We start from the raw sequence: 16,434 nt of genomic DNA, 5'->3' as shown, positions 1-16,434 counted from the left end.
CGTGAGCTATAGCAGTTTTCCTGTTCGGCGTTCCGAACCCCACGTGAGCTAGGGTACTCCCTTTCAACATCTACTTCTACATCTACATACATACTACACAAATCACCGTAAGGTGCGTGGCAGCGGATACATTGTGTCACTAGTAGGTATTTCTTTTCCTGTTCCTCTCGCAAACAGGGCGAAGGAAAAACAACTGTTTACATGTTTCCGTTGGCAACGGCCTTGCCGCAGTGGATACACCGGTTCCCGTGAGATCACCGAAGTTAAGCGCTGTTGGGCGTGGCCGGCACTTGGATGGTTGACCATCCGGCTGCCATGCGCTGTTGCCATTTTTCGGGGTGCACTCAGCCTTGTGATGCCAATTGAGGAGCTGCTCGACCGAACAGTAGCGGCTGCGGTCAAGAGTACCATCATAACGACTGGGAGAGCGGTGTGCTGACCCCACGCCCCTCCTATCCGCATCCTTCTCGGAGGATGACACGGCGGTCGGATGGTCCCGGTAGGCCAATCGTGGCCTGAAGACGGAGTGCTTTTGCATGTCTCCGTACAAGCCCTAATTTCTCTCGTCTTACCTTCGTCGCCTTTACGCGAAATGTACATTGGCGGCAGTAGAATCGTTCTGCTTTCAGCTTCAGAGGTTGGTTCTCTAAATTTTCTCAGTAGTGTAACTCGAAAAGAACGTCGACTGACCTCCAGGGATTCCCAGTTGACTTCCCGAAGCATCTCGGTAATACTTACGTATTTTTCGAATCTGCCACCTACCAATAATAAATCTAGAGCCCGCTTCTGAATCGCTTCGATGTCTTCCTTGAAACCGGCCTTATATGGATCCAAAACACTCGACCTGAACTCGAGAATAGGTCGTACTAGGGTCCTATATGCGGTCTCCTTTAGAGATGAATCATACATTCCTAGAATTCTCCCAACAAACCGAAGTCGATAATCCTCACACGCCCGTTCCTTTTCTTATCGCTTTGCAGCTTTACCTTCAGATATTTAAACGATTTGACTCTGTCAGACAGCAGCTACTAATGCTATATCCGAACATTCCGGGTTTGTTCTTCCTACTTATCCGCAGTAACTTACTTTTTTTTTGCATTTAGAGCTAGCTGTCATTCATCGCACTAACTAGAAATTTTGATAAGCCGTCTCGTATCTTCCTTCAGCCACTCATTTCGAAACTTTACCGTACACCACAGCATCAAGAACAAACTGCCACATACTTTTGCCCATCATTCAAATGTCAAATCATTTATGTACGTAGAGAATAATAGCGATCCCGTCACACTTGGCTGGGGCGCTCCTGACGATACCCTTGTCTCTGATGAACATTCGCCGTAAAGGGAAACATACTGAGTCGTATAAATTAAGGAGTCTTCGAACCGCTCACATATCTGTGGACCTATTCCATATGCTTCTACCATCGTAAATATCTTGTTATGGGACACAGTGTCAAATTCTTTCTGGAAATATAGAAATACGGAATCTACCTGTTGCCTTTCATCCATTGTTCGCACTATATCACCTGAGAAAAGGGCAAGCTGAGTTTCGCACGAGAGAAGCTTTTTAAAACCAAGCTGATTCGTGCATATAATCTTCTCAGTCTGAAGAAAATTTATTGTATTCGAACCGAGAATATGTACAAGGGTGTTGTAGCAAACCGATGTTAGGGATATTGGAATGTAATTTTATCGGTCCGGCGTTGTGCCCTTCTTACACACAGGGAGTGACCTGCGCTTTCTACCAGTGACTTAGTACTTTGTGCTGGGCGAGACATTCGCGATAAATGCAAGTTAAGTAAGGGGCCTTTGCCCGTAGCGTACTCTGAAAAACCGATCTGATTTTCCAGCTGGACCTGGTGACTTGTTTTCGGCTCCTTCAGTTGTTTCTCTACGCGACGGATGCTTATTTCTGTGTCGTCCATACGGAAGTAACTTCGGTGGTCAAATGACGATATGTTTGTACGATTCTGCTGCGTGAACGATTTTTTGAACGTCTAGAAGAAATTTATTGTTTTGGAACTGAGAATATGTTCAAGATTTCCGCAACAAAACGATGTTAAGGATAATTGTCTATAACTTTGCTAGCCCCTTCTTTCACCCTTTTTCTACACAGGAGTCACCTGCTCTTTTTTACAGCCGCTTGAGAGTTTGTGCTGGGAGAGGGATTCGTGAAAATGCAAGCTAAGAACGGGGCCAGTAGAATACTCTTTGAAAAACCGAACTGAGATTCCATCTGCACCTGGTGACGTATTTGTTTTCAACTCCTTCAATTGTTTCTCTACGCGAGTGATGCTGTTACTATGTCCTCCATACTGGAGTCTGCGCGGTGGTCAAGTGACGGTATGTTTGCAAGATTCCCTTGCGTGAACGATTTCTTAAACGCGAAATTTACAACTTCGGCTTTCCTTTTGCTATCTTCTACTATCACACCAGACAGGTTGACGAGTGACTGTATAGAAGCCTTAGACCCATTTAGCGAATTTACATAGGACCAGAATATTCTTTGGCTTTCAGCAAGATCTTTTGCTAAGGTATGATGGTGGTAGCTGTATGCATCGCCCAAACGATCGTTTTACAGAGGTACGAATCTGTACTACCTTTTGCCTGTCGTCATTTGGACGTCCTCTTTTGATCCGAGAATGCAAAGGCATTTGCTTCCTCAGCATTTTCCGAATTTCGTTCTCAAACCACGGTGAATTTTTTCCGTCCTTAATCCACTTCCTCAGCACATACTTCTCGAGAGAACGGTTTACAGTTTGTTTAAACTTTGCACATAATTCCTCTATGTCCTTGATCATGGAATTAAATGATGGCCGCGCGGGGTAGCCGCGTGGTCTCAGGCGCCTTGTCAAGATCCGTGCGGCTCCCCCTGTCGGAGGTTCGAGTCCTTCCCTTGGGCATGGGTGTGTGTGTTGTCCTTAGCGTAAGTTAGTTTAAGTTAGATTAAGTAGTGCGTAAGATTACGGACCGAGAACCTCAGCAGTTTGGTCCCATAAGACCTTACCACAAATTTCCCAATTTCCAATTAAATGATGTCATTTCCTCGTCTAAGTGAGATGCCAACAACTACTTGTCTCCTCTTTCTAGCATAAACATTTTCGCCTTCTTGACTGACTTATTAACTTTTGTAACCATAGACGTTACGACGACATCATGATCGCCAATCGCCGTCTCCATACTAGTCCCGTCGATAAGTTGAGGCCTGTTTGTAGTTTCTAGGTCTAAAATACTGTTATTGGGCAGTCGAATTAGTGGCTCAAGACAGTTTTCGAGAAACGTGTTCAATATTGCTTCGCAGAACTATCTGTGACACCGACAGTAACGGAACTGAAGGGGAAATTGGGATGAGGGATCCTTCCGACCTCCCGTAGTTTGCGATTCGGGAAAACGTTACAACATAAGATAATCAGAGTTGTTTCTCGAGCCGAAGGGGCCTTTCCTGTTCATAATCTAGAAAGACGGCCGTTTTGGAACGAGGGCCTTTCGTGTACCGTAGGACTGCTCCACGCACGCCTGTATCATAACATACATGCAGCCAAGCGCGGCATCTTTCAGCCACAACGAAGTGTCTTTGCCTGGAAGCCTATCTTAAAGTGTCTTTGCCTGGAAGCCCATCTTGCCGAGCGAAGCCTGCTCCGGCAGGTAAGAATGCAAGGAGGCAGAATTTCAGTTCTATGGCCCCACGCTCTACTGTAAAGAGACATCTCGTCCTTTGTATATGAAGATGGTATCTGTTCTTTCGAACATGTCCGAAAGAACAGATTCCATTGGTGATCTTGTAGCACTCAGAGAATGTGGGGTGTCGAATTGCCCTTTTGGAATTGCCCAAGTCCATCGGAATGCACAATGGACATGAATGGATGCATGAATTTACAATGAAATCCAGACCAGTAGCTGCTTACAGGCGTTGATGAATGTCAACGGGGACAGTTGGAAATGTGCGCCCCAACTGGGACTCGAACCCAGGATCTCATTCTTACATGGCAGACGCTCTATCCTGAGCCATCGAGGACACTGAGGATGGTGCGACTGCATGGAATTACCTCTGCCACGCTCCTCGTGAGACCCACTTTCCAACTTACTGTCCACACACTACATTTGTAGTGCCCCTGCCAACTATTCTCATTACTCGCGGCAATCAATCTGCCGATTCCCGTAAGAGTTTGTGCAATGTGAGTGCATCCGCACTGAAGAAGATCATTGGCCGGCAAGCCTTATCTATATACCGTTAAAGTTTAAGCGTTTCCGTGTGTTTTTGTATGCAGATTTCACCTCCAGTGATCGCGTAGTGAACTGAGTCCGTCTCCACACTAGGCACCTGTCAATTGAAGTGACGTATAAGTAGCTCTTTCCACTCACTACAAAGTTTTGAGAAGATATGTAATAACATTTCTTTTGTGAATCCGAGACGTTTGCGGAAGGGATCAGATGCTCTTACTCTGTGTTCATTCTTCGCCAACATGGCGAAGTTGCCGACGTAATCTGCTGGTAAATTTACCGTTCATGTATGGCATTTAGGTTTCGCGAATGCGTTCTTTCATTTTTTACTGGTATTACCAGTTTCATTCAGGTGTATTTGCCTCCATATCAGAGTTATCAGGTACTTTCATGCGATGGTAAGCATTGTGCATTTGTGTTGGACTTGATGCATGGTTGCACTATTAGAATTTCTTGTTTTTTAAACTATTTTCAGCAAACAGAGTAAGTTGACGCCGCTGCAGTAATTCCGAGATTTCCTGCTGCTGACGCTATGGAATTGTGAACAACTGAATTCACTACACAGGCTAAAGGCTTACAGGTTACTGGTAAAAACAGGAAATAGACGACGAAGAGATTTGCCCTTGCACAATTCGGACCTGTAGGGCATGATTGTATGTGGTTGATAGTTTTATGCACGTCTTCAATATGAAGTTCTGTCACTATGCAGCATATAGTGTGTCGTCGTTTGTGATCGGTTCCGATACGTACACTACCGGCCAATGAAGTAAGCTATATACTCTATTTCAACGTACGAACACATTGCACAAACTAAATACAAAAACTAGATAAATATTATCGTTCTCTATCATTAAGTATAATTACTGGCCATTAAAATTGCTACACCACGAAGATGACGTGCTACAGACGCGAAATTTAACCGACAAGAAGAACATGCTGTGATATGGAAATGACTAGCTTTTCAGAGCATTCACACAACGTTGGCGCCGGTGGCGACACCTACAACGTGCTGACATGAGGAAACTTTCCAACCGATTTCTCATACACAAACTGCAGTTGACCGGCCTTGCCTCGTGAAACGTTGTTGTGATGCCTCGTGTAAGGGGGAGATATGAGTAACATCACGTTTCCGACTTTGATAAAGGTCGGATTGGAGCCTAACGCGATTGCTGTTTATCCTATCGCGACATTGCTGCTCGCGTTGGTCGATATCCAATGACTGTTAGCAGAATATGGAATCGGTGGGTTCAGGAGGGTAATACGGAACGCCGTGCTGGATCCCAACGGCCTCGTATCACTAGCAGTCGACATGACAAGCACCTTTCCCGCATGGCTGCAACGGATCGTGCAGCCACGTCTCGATCCCTGAGTCACATGTCAGTTCTAGTATAATATATTTGTCCAATGAATAAGCGTTCATAATCTGCATTTCTTCTTGGTGTAGTAATTTTAATGGCCAGTAGTGTACAACATGGATTAGATTTAAGCCTTTTGAAAAAAGTGAATCCCTCTTTGCCCTCGAATTAGCTGCGCAAACTTCTGACATTCTGGAGATGTTATTTTGTTCTGTTTTAGCAGCCGTTGCAGTCCAACACATCTGTAAATTATTCCATAGATCTTCAACAGTAGAGGACCTCAGTTTTCTGACGTCTCTCTCAAGTTCACTCCATAGAAGTTCAATGGGAATCAAATCCTTGATTTGGCCTTATCATATTCTACAGTTTCCCACATCTATCTTTTGTACTGACACGCTCTACGCAATCTAGAGGAGTGTTTGGGATCATTGTCCTTCTGCAGAACAAACGCACAACTAATAAATCTCTTGACAGATGGAAGTGCATTGTTGATCAGCATCCTGTGAATTCCTTCCTTCTTTAATGTTGCAGTAATTCTCAATTAATCACCGACTTTTCACCCGCGAAACATCCCCACACCATGACGGACACTCCACCATGCTTCACCGTTGGTGTCACACACTGATTCTTCGTACATTCTCCACAACCTCTACGTATAAACATTTGACGGTGGACCCAAATGCTTCAGACTTAGATTTGTCCCTGAATAAAACCTTGAAGAATGGCAGCACGCTCCAGCTTTTATTTTGCTTTGCCAATTGCAATGTCTTCATCTTATTTTGTTTGCGTAATGAATGTCTTTTGCCCACTATACATTCCTTTACACCTTGTTGACGGACACGGCGTTGCGCTCTTGAGAGAGACTCTGGAGCTGTTTGCATACTGTTTACTTTTTCGCGAATTTCAGGAGCAGTATGAGTCCCCTGATGTTTACTCCGTAACAAATAGCTCTGATCACTACGGGACTTAACATCTGTCACCAGTCCCCTAGAACTTGGAACTGCTTAAACCTAACTAACCTAAGGACACATCCATGCCCGAGGAAGGATTCGAGCCTGCGATCGTAGCGATCGCGCGGTTCCAGACTGAAGATCCTAGAACCGCTCGGCCACAACGGCCAGCTTACTCCGTACATGTATTAACTAATCTTCCCCGTACGACGTTGCATTGGTGACAGTTTGTTTGAATCGCTGCAAGCTCTACACAACTGTACACTGCTCTTCGCCAACTTTTGTTGCCATGGTCTTACTAGAATAGTTATCCTGATGCAGAGCTGCAATTACATCACGTTTTTCAATTCCGATCTCAGCTTCCGTTCCATCTGGAGATAATACGATATGAACATGATCAAGGCGGCGCGGGGTTAGCCGATCGGTCTAAGGCCGCTGCGGTCATGGGCTGTGCGGCCGGTCCCGGTGGAGGTTCGAGTCCTCCCTCGGGCATGGGTGTGTGTGTTTATCCTTAGAATAATTTAGGTTAAGTAGTGTGTAAGCTTAGGGACTGATAACCTTAGCAGTTAAGTCCCATAAAATTTCACACACATTTGAACCTTTGATTTTTTTTAACATGATCAGGTATACAAACGCAGGGCCAGATGTACACAATATACCGTAAACCGATGTGAACTGATTGCTACAAGGAATGAGGTCTATTCGAATGGAACAGTCTTAGGTAAATGCACGTCACTGTTGTCGTGGATACTCTTCTGCGTCCCTCTAGCCAAATAACCAGTCAAATACCCAACAGAGGCTCTTAGTCTTTATTTAGTCATACCTGTTTTATTATCAGAAACGAAATCACTGTTTTAGAGACAAATTCATAATTGTGACAAGTTGTTGAAAACTTTTTACTAGCAGTGTATGAATGAAGCCGCCTTGAGTTGCATTCATGGTGACTCAAGGTTTGTCCACTTCCCATTACTTAGACTGCCTGCATCTCTTTCGGCTCTGTCTTGAACAATGTTCTCACCAAACTGAGCTGAAAAATCAACGGCATCAACATATGGGATTGGTACTGGGTCGCCATTTGAATTCGTCCGGAAATCACTACTGTAAGAAAACTCGGTAAGCAGTTGAAGTATCCTTGGCCGAGTGCTGTACCAATGTAGTGAATGATATGCACACGTTGAAATAACAACTGCTTGTTTATTAACCTTCAACTAATCTCTGTATGGCTTCAGAGGACGACAGTCCACACTTGAGCACAACTGTTGTGTAGCGGTTGCTCACTATGGCAGGGTCCACGATCGTCAGGAGTGCTGATGAGTCGGGAGGTACCTTGGATGATCAGCGGCACTTTACCACGATGCTGTGAGCTCATCTGCCGTCAAACGCAGGTCCAAGGGTGGTAGCGGCTGACAGTTGTCGAGCGGTTGGTGATCCCTATGAAGGTGCGAGACGGCACAGTCTGATGGGTAGCAGCAGCGGCAGGCGTTGCGGTCCGAAGCATAGACTCGAGGCGGCTGATGGTCGGTCTGCAGCCCGGAGCGGAACTGGCTATCGAAGGGACTAAATGGTTCAAATGGCTCTGAGCACTATGGGATGTCTTGTGCTAAAATTACTTCCAGCAGATAGTTATAAAACCAGCTCGTGAAGGTAACAGCTTAAACCTCATAGCAACAAGCAGACCTGTATTTATCGGATCAGTTAACGTAGAGGAAGGTACCAGTGATCATAATTCTGTGATAGTATCTATGGCTACGGGTTTACAAGGAATTTTAAGAAAGGTAAGAAGATATACTTGCTTAGCAAGAGTTCAAATGGTTCAAATGGCTCTGAGCACTATGGGACTTAACATCGGTGGTCATCAGTCCCCTAGAACTTAGAATAACTTAAACCTAACTAACCTAAGGACATCACACACATCCATGCCCGAGGCAGGATTCGAACTTGTGACCGTAGCGGTCGCGCGGTTCCAGACTGTAGCGCCTAGAACCGCTCGCCCACGCCGGCCGGCTATCGAAGGGACTGAACGGCGACCTAAGTACCAGTCAGCGGAGGAATAACTGTGCCGTGTCATGTCAAAGTATGACCGTGCTGACGCTAGTAGGTGCCTGCGACTGCAAGGCTTTTTTCCACTACCGGCATGCCATGTATGCTTGCAACTGCAGAAGCTATGGAAGCTGGAAGCTTGACTGTGAACAGTTGAACGATTCTTCTGTTGACAATCAAACTCCCTAACAAGGGAACCTCCCCATCGCACCACCTTCAGATTTAGTTATAAATTGACACAGTGGATAGGCCTTGAAAAACTGAACACAGATCAATCGAGAAAACAGGAAGAAGTTGTGTGGAACTATGAAAAAATAAGCAAAATATACAAACTGAGTAGCCCATGTGCAAGATAGGCAACATAAAGGAGAATATTAGCCCATGAGCGCCATGGTCTCGTGGTTAGAGTGAGCAACTGCCGAACGAAAGGTCCTTGGTTCGAGTCCTCCCTCGAGTGAAAATTTTACTTTCTTTATTTTCGCAAAGTTACGATCTGTCCGTTCATTCATTGACGTCTCTGTTCACTGTAATAAGTTTACTGTCTGTGTTTTGCGACCGCACCGCAAAACCGTGCGATTAGTAGACGAAAGGACGTTCCTCTTCAATAGGAACCGAAAACATTTGATCGCAAGGTCATAGGTCAACCGATTCCTCCACAGGAAAACACGTCTGATATATTCTTTACGAGACTGGTGACGGCACGTGCGTCACATGACAGGAATATGTTGTCGACCCACCTAACTTGCACACTTGGCGAATGGGTAAAAAGATTCTTCTACCTTGCCCGATTTAGGTTTTCTTGTGGATGTGATAATCACTCCAAAAAAAGTGATGAAAACATAAGAGTTTGTCACATAAACTGCATCAAATGAATGCAACAGTTTCAGAGTCGCACAGTTTCCCCTGTGCTCTGTCAAAACATATGTTTTTTACGTTTTCAAATGTTTCCGTGCGTAGACCGTCAAATTCTGTATATGTCCAAGCAAATCTGAACATGTACTGGAATTTTGGAGAGCGAAGTTGATTATGTGTGAGTGCCTGAACTTTGATAATTATCTGAAAATAAAAAATTAAAATTTTCACCCGAGAGAAGATTTGAAACAAGGACCTGTCGTTCTACAGCTGCTCACGCTAACCACGGGACCACGGCGCTCGTAAGCCAACGCTCTCCTAATGTTGCCTACCTTGCACATGGACTACTCAGTTTGTATATTTTGCTTATTTTTTTCATAGTTCCACACAACTTCTTCCTGTTTTCTCGATTGATCTGTGTTCAGTTTTTCAAGGCCTATCCCTGTGCCAACTTATAACTAAATCTGAGGGGGGTGCGATGGGGAGGTTCCCTTGTAAGTAATGCAGGAACCTGACGTGGCCCGCAAAGCACATCCGCGAATGTCGTTGACGAATATGCAGAGGCCCAGTCCTGCGTGTATTATCACAGTTGTAAAAGTACACCACTGGCCATTAAAATTGCTACACCACGAAGATGACGTGCTACAGACGTGAAATTTAACCGACAAGATACGCAAATGATTAGCTTTTCAGAGCATTCATACAAGATTGGCGCTGGTGGCGACACCTACAACGTGCTGACATGAGGAAAGTTTCCAACCGATTTCTCATACACAAACAGCAGTTGACCGGCGTTGCCTGGTGAAACGTTGTTGTGATGCCTCGTGTAAGGAGGACAAATGCGTACCATCACGTTTCCGACTTTGATAAAGGTCGGATTGTAGCCTATCGCGATGGCGGATTATCGTATCGCGACACTGCTGCTCCCGTTGGTCGAGATCCAGTGACTGTTAGCAGAATATGGAATCGGTGGGTTCAGGAGGGTAATACGGAACGCCATGCTGGATCCCAACGGCCTCTTATCACTAGCAGTCGAGATGACAGGCATCTTACCCGCATGGCTTAACGGATCGTGCAGCCACATCTCGATCCCTGAGTCAACAGATGGGGACATTTGCAAGACAACAAACATCTGCACTAACAGGTCGACGACGTTTACAGCAGCATGGACTATCAGCTCGGAGACCATGGCTGCGGTTACCCTTGACGCTGCATCACAGATAGGAGCGCCTGCGATGGTGTACTCAACGACGAACCTGGGTGCACGAATGGCAAAACGTCATTTTTTCTGATGAATCCAGGTTCTGCCTACAGCATCATGATGGTCGAATACGTGTTTGGCGACATCGCGATGAACGCACATTGGAAGCGTGTATTCGTCATCGCCATACTGGCGTATCACCCGACCATTGGTTACACGTCTCGGTCACCTCTTGTTCGCATTGACGGCACTTTGAACAGTGGACGTTACATTTCAGATGTGTTACGACCCGTGGCTCTACCCTTCATTCGATCGCTGCGAAACCCTACATTTCAGCACGATAATGCACGACCGCATGATGCAGGTCCTGTACGGGCCTTTCTGGATACAGAAAATGTTCGATTGCTGCCCCGGCCACCACATTCTCCAGATTTCTCACCAATTGAAAACGTCTGGTCAATGGTAGCCAAGCAACTGGCTCGCGACAATACGCCAGTCACTACTCTTGATGACCTGTGGTATCGCGTTGAAGCTGCATGGACAGCTGTACCTGTACACGCCATCCAAGCTTTCTTTGACTCAATGCCCAGGCGTATCAAGGCCGTTCTTACTGCCAGAGGCGGTTGTTCTGGGTAGTGATTTCTCAGGATCTATGCACCCAAATTGCGTGAAAATGTAATCACATGTCAGTTCTAGAATAATATATTTGTCCAATGAATACCCGTTTATCATCTGCATTTCTTCTTGGTGGAGCAATTTTAATGGCCAGTAGTGTAACTTATATTACTTAATATTTTCACAAGTTCAGTTTATTTCACCTACCAAACAACACAAATTATCATTTAACTTATGCAGAATGATTCGGTGATGTTGTTACAAGCTTTCACGCATCATGAAGAAGGGTAAATGTATCAATTCGAGGTTAGGGAGCCTGATCCATAAATGACCGAATCGAAAAATATAAATCGACCTGATATCTTTGCCAGTCTAGTATATGTATCGGTACTATTTTCGCTAAGAATGTATGGTAGGCATATTTCAGATGTGGTAGTGTGGTCCAAAGAAAGAAAAAAAGTCTAATAAATGTGGGCTCTAAAATGTATACCTTAAGAGCTATGATCACTTGTTCATCTCCGATATTGCCAAACACATCTCGTCTACTGCAAGCTCTTTGCTTCCTATATATTTGAAGGAGGTAATATGAATCAAAACAAAAGAAGTCCACTGCATACGAGGTCTAGAATGCTTACCTCAAGGGCTATGGGGACTTGTTCAGTAGAAGAGAAGTGTATCACTATGGCGAAGTTGAACAAGTGCTCAAAGCTCCTCAGGCATGCATTTTAGAGCCCATATTTACTGGGCATTTTTTTCTTGGTTTTGTTCATACTACAACATCTGAAAGTTGCCTATTCTACAGTCTTAACAACAACAGTACCGGTACGTGTACTCCACTGTCGTAGGTAGCAGAACGATTTTCGCTAATAACTTTCGTTCAGTCATTTTCGGACCAGGGTCCCTTAAACTGATACATTTACCCTCTTCCATCATTCCTGAAGATTTGTAACATCACCACTGAATCACTCTGAATACATTATATGTTACTCCAAACCTATTGTCCGCATCTTGTAGTGTAGTGGTTAGAGTTGCTGCCCCTGGACCAAGGGGTCCCGGTTTCGATTCCCGACCTACCGGATCGGGAATTTTCTCTGCCCGGGGACTGGGTGTTTGTGTTGTCCTCATCATTTTGTCCTCAGTGACAAGACTGGAAATTTGTATGGGCGCCCCACAAGCCAACATTGTCTGTCATCATCCAAACCTACGTACTAAGGCTGTACTAAGTATAGGCTACTTGTAAAACTTCAAATATTGCCTATCCACGCTATACCACCTCATACACTATCAAGTGCTCTCAGCCTGGACCGTGAAGAAGTGGCCGAGTTATTCCTCATCTCTACTCTGTATTACTGTAGAATGTTGGAGGCTCCGGCCAATGACGAGCCTAACACAAGGGTGGTGTTTGAACTTTTAGAATATCGTATCACGACTTGTGCACAAGTTTGCTCGCAAACTTTCGAGTTCCTAGCAAGGGTTGAATCGAGTTACTTGAAATCGCCAGCGACCGTCACTGAGACGTCCCCTTTGAAAAATTATGAATGACAATGCTGGTAAACCTCTAACGTTATTTGATTTTCAAACAGCTGAGCAAAACTGAACGTACTCAGATATTTATCTGTTTACTTATTCTGATCATCACTAAACTGACACACAATATTTTTAGCGCAACGCAATCTGACTTTCAATAATCCCCACAAAAGAATGGCCCTGACTAGCAACAACCTATACCTTTCATGAATCACTTACCTCACAAAAATCTTCGTTACTCGAACTACTGCAATACAGCGAGCGGCAATTCTGCCAGCTAAATAAAAGATTCTAACTACTGAAGGCACTAACTGCTGATAGGCATAGTTAGCAAACGAAATATTTTGGTGGAGAACGAGCAATGTATTTGCCTTAATAGTGTTCAAAAAGGTATATATATATATATATATATATATATATATATATATATATATATATATATATATATATATATATATAATATTCGATAACGAGTGTTGTGTTATCTGCAGAGGATGCTCAGTCCCTGAGAGTGCATGTGGGCGAGAAACAAGCCAAGTACTCAGCATCGACAACGTTGAATCGCAACGGTCAAAAATGTCTTACAACTTTCAGAAGTGGAGAAATCGAAGGCGGATGTGGACCCTCGTGCAGGATAGAAAACAAGTTCAGAATCATCGGGACGTCTGTTTCGAGTATTGTAGACGACCTTCACCGCATTACAGCGCGATTTTACGGCAGCAATGGTTCAAATGGCTTTGAGCACTATGCGACTTAACATCTGTGGTCATTAGTCCCCTAGAACTTATAACTACTTAAACCTAACTAACCTAAGGACATGACACACATCCATGCCCGAGGCAGGATTCTAACCTGCGACCGTAGCGGTCACGCGGTTCCAGACTGAAGCGTCTAGAACCGCACGGCCACATCGGCCGGCTAGTAACAGCAGCAGCAGTGGCCTTGCAAATCGATTGTTCAACTTTATAGCCAAATATGGCTGCATATTTGTGTGGGATTAGTGTACTAAAATGTATTGGTGAAGGAGATGGTCAATGGAACGGATTTGGCTACAGTATGGGATTAAGCTATATGTGTTTCTCTGGAAACTGTTTCATTCTTTTTTTCCCGCATATATCTAAGGACCTCTCCTGTGACATTTCTTTTAATTTGCTGTGTTGCCAGGAGCTAAAGTGGTTTGCGAGTAAGAAGGTAGTAGAGCGTAGAGATAATTTTTATTTTTTTTTGCCATGTCGGCATACAGAATTTTGCATACAGAATTTTCGGTAAGTGATTTGTGTGTTACTGATGCTCGCTATAGCTGAGGTAAAGTATATATAACTAGCAGACTAACACGACGACATTACCCAAGTATTCATTTTGCCATTTATCTATTAGAAACAAAAACAAAAAATGAGTTGTGTTTTTAGTATACTATCGAAGAAAACGCCTTTGAAATTATGTAACAGTCGTACAAAGGAACATTCACAATGTACAAATGTGTAAGGACAGTATCCAATTTAAGAATCATGGTTTCCGTACACTAGGCGCAGCTGCTTCTCGAGTCTGCAACTCGATTTTGTCAACGTCTCTACGGCAACGCCTATTCGTAGTTCTATAGACGGCTAATGTTTCTGACTACAACCGTTCGCGCTTCGGAGTTGAAAGCTGTCAAAAGCGCTCCAGGTGTCAGCGATTTCCTTAAGTTGACTCGACTGTCGGGTCGTCTTAGTAGTAAATGTGTCCGCCCCCGGTAGCTGAATGGTCTGCGTGACGGATTGTCAATCCTCTGGGCCCGGGTTCGATTCCCGGCTGGATCGGGGAATTTTCTCCACCCAGGGATTGGGTGTTGTGCTGTCCTCATCATCATCATCGACTGCAGGCCGCCGAAGTGGCGTCAAATTGAAAGACCGGCACCCGCCGAACGGCCTGCCCAGAGGGGGGCCAAAGCCATACGATTAACTAAAAGTAGTAAATGTATTAAAACTTCATGCATGATGCGGTAGTTCCTCACGCATTTCAGTGTATATGACGTCATGTCTCTTGATCTATATGTCATAAAATAACGTAATTTTGTAGGTACATGTTGTTGTTGTTGTTGTGGTCTTCAGTCCTGAGACTGGTTTGATGCAGCTCTCCATGCTACTCTATCCTGTGCAAGCTTCTTCATCTCCCAGTACCTACTGCAACCTACATCCTTCTGAATCTGCTTAGTGTATTCATCTCTTGGTCTCCCTCTACGATTTTTACCCTCCACGCTGCCCTCCAATGCTAAATTTGTGATCCCTTGATGCCTCAAAACATGTCCTACCAACCGATCCCTTCTTCTAGTCGAGTTGTATCACAAACTTCTCTTCTCCCCAATCCTATTCAGTACCCCCTCATTAGTTACGTGATCTACCCACCTTATCTTCAGCATTCTTCTGTAGCACCACATTTCGAAAGCTTCTATTCCCTTCTTGTCCAAACTGGTTATCGTCCATGTTTCACTTCCATACATGGCTACACGCCATACAAATACTTTCAGAAACGACTTCCTGACACTTAAATCTATACTCGATGTTAACAAATTTCTCTTCTTCAGAAACGATTTCCTTGCCATTGCCAGTCTACATTTTATATCCTCTCTACTTCGACCATCATCAGTTATTTTACTACCTAAATAGCTAAACTCCTTTACTACTTTAAGTGTCTCATTTCCTAATCTAATCCCCTCAGCATCACCCGATTTAATTTAACTACATGCCATTATCCTCGTTTTGCTTTTGTTGATGTTCATCTTATATCCTCCTTTCAAGACACTGTCCATTCCGTTCAACTGCTCTTCCAAGTCCTTTGCTGTCTCTGACAGAATTACAATGTCATCGGCGAACCTCAAAGTTTTTACTTCTTCTCCATGAATTTTAATACCTACTCCGAATTTTTCTTTTGTTTCCTTTACTGCTTGCTCAATATACAGATTAAATAACATCGGGGAGAGGCTACAACCCTGTCTCACTCCTTTCCCAACCACTGCTTCCCTTTCATGCCCCTCGACTCTTATAACTGCCATCTGGTTTCTGTACAAATTGTAAATAGCCTTTCGCTCCCTGTATTTTACCCCTGCCACCTTCAGAATTTGAAAGAGAGTATTCCAGTTAACGTTGTCAAAAGCTTTCTCTAAGTCTACAAATGCTAGAAACGTAGGTTTGCCTTTTCTTAATCTTTCTTCTAAGATAAGTCGTAAGGTTAGTATTGCCTCACGTGTTCCAACATTTCTACGGAATCCAAACTGATCTTCCCCGAGGTCCGCTTCTACCAGTTTTTCCATTCGTCTGTAAAGAATTCGCGTTAGTATTTTGCAGCTGTGACTTATTAAACTGATAGTTCGGTAATTTTCACATCTGTCAACACCTGCTTTCTTTGGTATTGGAATTATTATATTCTTCTTGAAGTCTGTGGGTATTTCGCCTGTCTCATACATCTTGCTCACCAGATGGTAGAGTTTTGTCAGGACTGGCTCTCCCAAGGCCATCAGTAGTTCTAATGGGATGTTGTCTACTCCCGGGGCCTTGTTTCGACTCAGGTCTTTCAGTGCTCTGTCAAACTCTTCACGCAGTATCTTATCTCCCATTTCATCTTCATCTACATCCTCTTCCATTTCCATAATACTGTCCTCAAGTACATCGCCCTTGTATAATCCCTCTATATACTCC

General features: G+C 44.2%; 1 pseudogene; it reads left to right on the top strand.

Annotated features, from left to right (window-relative positions):
• Positions 1-212: 212 nt before the first annotated feature.
• LOC126199890 (5S ribosomal RNA) lies at positions 213-329 on the top strand (annotated as a pseudogene).
• The last annotated feature ends 16,105 nt before the right edge of the window (positions 330-16,434 follow it).

The sequence above is a fragment of the Schistocerca nitens genome, chromosome 8 (assembly GCF_023898315.1).
Source record: "Schistocerca nitens isolate TAMUIC-IGC-003100 chromosome 8, iqSchNite1.1, whole genome shotgun sequence".
Lineage (NCBI taxonomy): Eukaryota > Metazoa > Arthropoda > Insecta > Orthoptera > Acrididae > Schistocerca > Schistocerca nitens.
This window is presented reverse-complemented; position numbering and strand designations above follow the sequence as displayed.